Consider the following 8,243-nt stretch of genomic DNA (forward strand, 5'->3'; position numbering starts at 1 on the left):
ATATAAAAGTGCTTTCTGCCTGTGGTATAGTTGGTGCTCATTAAATGCCAGTTTCTCTAAAAGAAATTAACAGAAATTTAATATATGTTTTCTTTAGGAGACAGTCCAGCAGTGCTGGAGATCACAGATCTGCCAGGACCTGAGATGATGATGATTAATAATGAGCATTCAGTTTTTACTTCTGCCAGGTATTGTTCTAAGAACTTTACATGAATTTATTCATTTAATCTTCCTGACTCTACAAGGTTGAAATTTGTAAAATCCCCACTTAGAGATGCAAAAAGGCCCTACCCAGATTCCCAGGGATTATCAAGGTAAGAAATGTCCAAACCTGTAGAGAATTTTTATAAAAGTCCATTTGAGCCCAAAATGACAACATGTGCCAGAAAGCAAGATCTCAAATGTTCTACAGGATGTGCATTTTGTGGTTTCTTTGTTTTCTGTTTGTTTGTTTTTCCCACACATACAACCTGCTTCAGTGCTTACAGCCCACAGGTACGCAGCCCAATGGTGCGAGGCTGCAATTCACTCTGGCATGGGTGCCCTATGAGAGGCCACAGAGGAGAGCCCACCAATAGATCCACTACCATGCTCTGCCGTTTCCTTTATGCTTTTGAAAATAATGGAGGGAAAGAAGACCTTGTGCAGGTGGGAGAAAGCAAGGCAGGAACTGCATTACAGGATAGTTAATGAGACTATGTGCTCCCTTGAGGATGGTTACCTCTTAGAAGGAGGGGTCTGAAAAGAGGCATTTCCAAGCTGTGTTAAAAAAATAAAAATTAAATTAAAAAAGGTTAAAATTAACAAGGTAATTTTTTAAAAGAATAAATGGGGAAAGACAAACTGTGCTGACTTTCCTCAGGGATGGAAAGTACAGCATAAGAAGTATAGTCAAGAATACTGTAATAACTATGGATGGTGCCAGGTGGGTACTAGAATTAGTGGGGAGGAACAAGGGGATCACTTTGTAAATTATATTATTGTCTGACCACTATGTTGTATACCTGAAACTAATATAAAATAACATTGAATATCAACTGTAATTGAAAAATAAAGTAATGCTGTGATATTGATTTTAAAAAAGTGTGTGTTAACCTAGATGCATAGAAACAATGAACAGGGCTTGCTGGAGGCAAAGATAAACCTTTTACTAAAAAGTCACATGCTTGGGGCATGACCACCTACTGTTGCCCGCCCAGTTAGGAATATATGACTTATTACAGCACCCCCTTTTCATCCACAGGCTCCTCTGGCTCTGTAAGAGGTAAGAACTTAAGGCAAAAGAAGAAATTCCTTCTTTGCGTTTTCTTCATTCTCTCGTCCATCTCTAGCCCATGTGGATATCTGCGCAGCTTGAGGCTCACTGAGACGGGGCCCATCAGTCCAGGCACCACGCTGCACACCCAGAGGGTTTCCATGCTGGTGGTGAGCCAAACCCTCTCCCTTGACCAGTCTTAATATTGTGATTTCTCAAATAAGCTGTAGTGGTATTTTAACCCTTGAGCTAATAATAATGAACACGAGATCCTAAGATAATCTCCCTTGTGTTTTAAAAAATATGAGAGTATGTTTGTTTTTTTGTTTGTTTGTTTAGCAGACTTAGTTTCCAAAGTTCCACTCCCAAATTATGGTCCAAGCTCCCACACACTGACTTCTAATCATTTTCTAAATAGCCTTGCCAGTGCTTTATCTGTCAGTAAACTGGTGTGCATTTCACATCTGTTAGCATTCCTGAGAGCTTTCAGTGAACCTAACCTTTGTTGTCATCAACTTCTCTGCCACTGATATGGCAGTTAACTTTACAGAAACAAAAGTTAGTTTGCCCATAACAAATTAGTGCATTTTAGTACTTGTAAAGCATGTTAACCTTTCCCTCCTCTGCCTCAAATGCATCTATCTACATGTACTGGTGTGTCAATGACAGATGTCATAAAGCTCATAGCAATGAAAGGTCTTCAAAAACACTTCCCACCCCAGAATGCTTACCTATGAAGAGCCATGTGGGCAGAAACAGGTCAGATCATTTTCAACAGTCTGGCAAAACAGGTCACATATGGCCATAATTTAGTATTTGTATTTATTCCACAAATATTTTCAGGACACCAACTATATGCTGGGATTTGTAGGGTCGCTGGCAAAAAATGCTGAAGAATTCAGAAATCTTTTTTGGTAGCAGAAAGGGATGGACAAAGCTTGGAAACAGGAGAGAAGCAATTCCTAGAAGCACGAGGAGGCTGTGGAGAGTGGGGGAGTTCTCATTGGCTCTCTCAGCTAGAGAAACCGTCTGTAAAGGACCAGGCACCCTCAGGTTCTGTCTCAAATATTGGAATCTATTCCATTTGTGGTCGGTAGTTAGATAAGAGCAGAACAACGTTGATGGGCCAGGTACAGAAGGTCACCAGGACATAAAGCCCCAGGTGTCTAGCAACAGGCATGATTGTCAAAACAGGGATCCCGCCCTAGGGTGACATTTCCTCCCCTATCATATCTCTGGTCGTGTGGTTTAGACTCCCTGACCCTTCACATCACCGGTCATGTGATTCAGAACCTCCCCTGACCTTTCCTCCCCAGGTGTGCTGCTAGTCAAGGAGCTGGAAGGAACAAAGAGGCCAGAGAACAGCCCTTAAGCATTAAGCCCCCAGGACAATGAGGTTCTGACCCACATCAAGAACATCTAGGTCTCAGTTGTGTTTCGGCTCCAGGTCCAGGAACACAGCAAAACCAGACAAGCAATGCCTTGGCTGACATCAGAACCAACTGCTTTGACTAATGACCCCTGCCCTGGCACTGACCAATCGGTAGAGACCACGACCCTGAAGGGACACACCTGGAAAGCTGATGAATATTCTATTGGAATCTTTCCCAGAGCCCTCCAGTGAAACACCCTCCCGGGGAGGTCCCAGTGAGGTTCCATCCCTAGAGCTCGGCAGCCTCCCTCACAGCCCCCCCAGTCAGCACCTTTCCCCACCTTCTCCCCTGGGAGCATTTGCCTTGCCTCTCTCTTTCTCCTAAGCTCCAAGGGCTCTTCTCTTGCCTCTGTAACTTGTTTCCTGAGCCCATAGAAGACTATGGCTCACTTCTTCTATCTTCATGACTTTCTATTTTTAAAATTTGTTTTATTATGTTTTTCCTTTTTAAAAAATCATTTTCCCCCCTGTGACTTTCTAAATAAACTTGCTCTTATAATTCAAGTCTTGGCTCTGAATTCTTTTTTAGCCAGAATTCAAGTACTGAGGTTGCTGAACCAAGGTCTGGTCTGACACCACCGGTCTGACACCTGGAGGTTTGCCGCCAACACATCCACACCATTTGGCTGGCAGGAAGCCCTTGCTTTCTGTGGGTTTACTAATGGGAGACACTACCCTTTGACATAATGAAGCAGCAGGAGTTTTGCTTTACTTCAGCTTCCCTTGAAGGAGAGAAGAGCAGTGAAAATTTCTTGCATTAATGCCAGGGTGCATATTTAAGTGTGGGTGCACATACTGGCACGCCATTGTCTGTTAAATCCAACAGGCTTCCACTCTGCAAAACAGAGTAAATAATTCATTTATGTTTTCAAGCAATAGGGAAAAGGAAGCTTAGCAGTGATGTTAAGACACTGGGACATATCTTAGACTGAGATGGAGTCTGATCTCCGAAGAGAGGTTGTAAAGGTACCATTTCCTTGCCCTGGTCTGCTCCATTCTTGCACATTTCTGACAACCTCACAAACAAGCTACAGCCGGAAATCAGTTCCCTTGAGCATATTTAGCTACCATGAATATGGGGGAAATTCTAGATTTTAGAAAGTAAAATCTGATGATGATTCAGAAAGTTTGCTTTTAAAGAGAGGCAATATAATTATTGCTCAAGAGAAAATTTTAATGCAGCCCAAAGATAATTAGTTGCAAAGCCTAAATCAGATGCAGTGCTTGCCAAACTGACTCACTGTAACTTATAAAAATGATCCCTAAGCAAAGCCCACAATGTCATAATGAGAAAAGCCATCTACTAAGTCTGGTCTGATTGACTTGGCCAAATGGTATATAAATTAAATCCATCTGAAAAATATGATCTCCAAATGGGATTTTCATTTCCATAAGACTACAGTTTAAACACGTATGTAGGTAAGAAAGTAAGAGTAAAATCATCTCCCCCCCATGTCTGGTGAACTTGGCAGCCCACGTGGAAAATGAGCCAGCTCTTCCCCTGCTGAACAAATCCATTCAAAATGATTTCATAGTTTTCCTTCCTCATCCTTTGGAATGTGAAAGCCATTTTCCAGTGGGTTTAAATTTTTTTCTAAATTTAACCCTTTAAGAGAGACTATTTATTCTCTTTTTAAAATTTTCCAGGGGTATGCAGAATAATGCAATAGTTTTGTGTTTTAAAGCGCAAATGCTATAGGCAGAAAGTTGATTCAACCTCGTTTAATTAGGACCCAAGGGGAAGAGTTGTGTCTAATATAAAGTTCTGTAACTGAACTAATAGGATTTTGCCACCACCTGCCAGAGAAATAGCAACACAGATAGATTAAATAATACCAGAATTTTTTTGCTTTTGTATTGCAAAATTAAATAATCTCATTAAAAAATCAGCTTATTAGTTGGAGACTGCTAGCTTTATAGTCAAGGTGGGTTCTTTGAGGTATGTCTTATTTCCATTGCCTAGTCCCCTTCCCGCTTCCCATGCCAAACTCTATTCCAGGTAGAAAAGATATATACACATTTGCTTACATAGACATAAAATATATCTTCTAAAACAGAAACACAAAAAACTTTAATTTTTGCATTTTTCATATTTTCTGTTTTTTTTTGTGCTGATAAAGTTAATTCATATATTGGAACCCATAAAATAGAGGTCACCCCAGTGGCCCAGACCACATCACACATCTCAACCTAAGTCAGCCTACACTTAAACACCCATCAAGAAACTTAACATACACCAACTGAAACGAGAAAAGCAGCGGTTGTGCTGCCTGTCACCTACCAGACCCAATGAGCAGAAGCAGGGATTGAATCTTTCTGGATGTTTTATTCAGATGGCCAGCGATCTGAGAAGGTGGCGGGTCATGTACACCATCTTAAATTCCATTTTAAACTGACCCGTTTCATATGGAGAAGAAAAGTGTAGGTAAGGGGTTTGGAATTCAGGGAAAAGGTTAATCAGATAAAAGCTACAGCATGCTTTCATCTGTGTCCTGGGCAGTGGTCTTTATCCTGGATGTGGACATGTCACCCTGGAGCACAATGGCTCAGATACCATCTTGATTGCTCACAGACCTTCCCAGGCACAAAGGTGGAAGTGCTTACGGTGTCCTGGAGTCCAGGTGGGTCGTACCTTCAGCTCCTGGAACAATAGCTTTTTATCTGCATTGACTACTAAGCTTATGAGCTATTACCTAAACTAAAAATTTCCAACTCCCTTTTTTAAAGATTTTATTTATTTGTTTTTAGAGCGAGGAAAAGGAGAAAGAGAGAAACATTGATCCGTTGGTTGCCTCTTGCATGCCCCAACTAGGAACCTGGCCCGCAACCCAGGCATGTGCCCTGATAAGGAATTGAACCTTTTGGTTCCCAGGCTGGCACTCAATCCACTGAGCCACACTACCCAGAGCCAAAAATGATCAACTCTTGAGTCCTCCGTCACAGTCACAACCCTCCAACTCAGCTTTAGCTAGCTTACTTTACCCTAGAAAATAAGACCTGTTGGCTTATAAGGAAATCCTAACCAACTAGCTAATCATGTCCCATTTCCCTGTTGCCTTTCCTAACATTCCATAAAATGCTGAAACTTGCTGTTGCCTAAAATCTCTCAGAAACAGTGTCTAACTGCATGCCAGGCATTGCATTTCCCCAATTCATAGACTATTCTCCCTTGAATAAAGAATCCCAAACTCATAACGAAGTTGTTTCAGTTTTGTCATTTGTCAGTTCAGGTAATTTATTCACATTAATCCGAACTGAGGAAGAGTATACATAAAAAGGCTTTCCACCCTTTATGCCTCAGCTGCCCAGGTTTCTTTTCCAAAGTAACTAACATTTTGCTTGTTTTTATTTTGTTATTGTTGCTGACAAGAAGTGTAACTTCTTTTTCTTTTTTTCAGAGGCAGTGTTTTTTTAAAAAAAGAAATAACAGTTCAAAATTGAGTCAGTCTGTCTAAGTCACGTCACCAAACCAAAACTTAATGACACCAAAGCGCAGTTTCAGACTTTCCCAGGACTGGAATTTTTAAACAAATCGGTCTGGAATTTTCTGGTCAGCACTGAGGAGGTGATCTGCCTGATAAGATCCCCTGCCTTAATCTAAGGCATAGGTGGCAAACAGAAGGCCCGAGGGCTGGATTTGGCCCTCCCCATTGTTTTACCTGTCCCGCACCTTGTTTCTACCTGGCAGCAGTGCTGAGTTCCTTGCCCCTAACTAAGGGGTAGTTACATTTATACAGTCCTAAAATTACATTCGGCCTTTGAAGGCAACCTTAAGTTTGATATGGCCCCTCGTGGAAATGAGTTTGACACCCCTGTTTAAGGGAAGGTGTCCTTGCCTGACATAATCCACTCTTGTAACTTCTTTGGTGCACCCTCTTTCTGCCTATTGTGGACAAAAAAGGGGCCACCTACTAAACCTGACGAGCTCAGTGGGGTTATACATCGTGTGGCCTTAAAAACTCAGAGACTGGATGTAACCACATAGGATGGACTGAAATGAAAACTTTGTAACTGCCCTGCCTGGTGTGGCTCAGTGGGTTGGGCACTGCACTGCTAACCTAAAGATCACCACCGGTTTGACTCTGGTAAGGCCATGCCTGGGTTGTGGGCCAGGTCCCATGTTGGGGGTGGGCCAAAGGCAACGGATTGAGGTTTCTCTCATGCACCCATGTTTCTATCCCTCTCTCTCTCCCTCCTTTCTCCTCTCTCTTAAACAAACAAGAAACAAAAACAAAAAAGCCTTTTCACCAGAAGTGAGTCATGGCAGGTAGTCACGTCCTAGATGGAAATCTTCCTTGAGCAAGGTTAATCTTTACCTTCACCGAGCCTGTCTATTGTCTTTTTTGCCTCTATGATGACATACCTTTGAAGGATCAGACCTCTTTTTTCCAGACCGCTAAGGGCACTGTCCCCAATTCGACCTCATTGTCATTCTGTTTCCCTAATAGCATCTCTATGTGCTACAAATGTTATTGTTGACTATCCACCAATTAAAAGAAGTATGTGTCTCTCCATCTTATTTTTTATCCAATCCCAGAAATCTCCCCAATTTGCTTTCTCCCGCCTCCTTAATACACCATCCATGGGTTTCACATAACCCTCTTTACGTCTCTTCTTTGGTTCTAAAACATAAAATAGGCAGTAAAACTGCCATTCTCTGGAACATTTTCCCAATCCTTTAAAATGTTGCTTCCCAGTCATTGTCAACTTGGCTCAAATAAACTCATAAAAATTTGTGTGCAGGTTTGGATGTTTCTTACATCAACACTATAAAAATCTTTCATTTTGTAGAACTCCTCAGAGCGCTCTTGTAGTTGCTAAATGGGATGTTGCTTGATTCATGAATCACTTAATAAAGCCAATTGGAGCTTCAAATTTACTCATGAAATTTTGTCCTTTAACAGAAATTTTATGGATAGATATCTAAGTAACTACATGTATAGAATCTCTAAATCCCAATCTTTATTTTTATACAAAGAGTAGCATAGTAAAATATTTATTTGTGCCTTACTTTATTATTATCAAATATATTTTATTGATTATGCTATTACTGTTCTCCCATTTTTTCTCCCCTTTATTCCCCTCTGCCCTGTACCCCACCCTAACCCCCACCAGCATTCCCCCACCTTAGTTCATGTCCATAGGTCATACATATAAGCTCTTTGGCTTCTCTATTTCCCATACTATTCTTAACCTTTCTTGTCTTTTTTGTACCTACCATTTATGCTTCTTACTCCCTGTACCTTTTCCCCCATTCTCTTCCTGCCCCTCCCCACCAATAATCCTCCATGTGATCTTCATTTCTGTGATTCTGTTTCTATTCTAGTTGTTTGCTTAATTTTTTTTGTTTGTGTTTTTTTTTAGGTTCAGTTGTTGATAGTAGTGAGTTTGTGCCTAACTTTTTAAAACTAAAATACATATGTGTGTATATATATACACACACATATATATACACATATATACATAAGTTAATATTCAAATAATAAAATTTGACAAAGAAGCAAAGGCTGGAATGACTGAATATCCACATGGGAATCTTAAAAAAAAAGAATCTAG

The 8,243-nt window shown here is 40.8% G+C and overlaps 1 non-coding gene across 1 annotated transcript; it reads right to left on the reverse strand.

The window, feature by feature from the left end:
- Window positions 1–460: 460 nt before the first annotated feature.
- Window positions 461–592, reverse strand: LOC123813141. Its single transcript, XR_006784656.1, has one exon. It is a non-coding gene; the product is annotated as a small nucleolar RNA SNORA42/SNORA80 family (small nucleolar RNA).
- Window positions 593–8,243: the final 7,651 nt, after the last annotated feature.

Source organism: Phyllostomus hastatus, unplaced genomic scaffold (assembly GCF_019186645.2).
Source record: "Phyllostomus hastatus isolate PE091 unplaced genomic scaffold, TTU_PhHast_1.1 phas_scaffold_93, whole genome shotgun sequence".
NCBI classification, from domain to species: domain Eukaryota; kingdom Metazoa; phylum Chordata; class Mammalia; order Chiroptera; family Phyllostomidae; genus Phyllostomus; species Phyllostomus hastatus.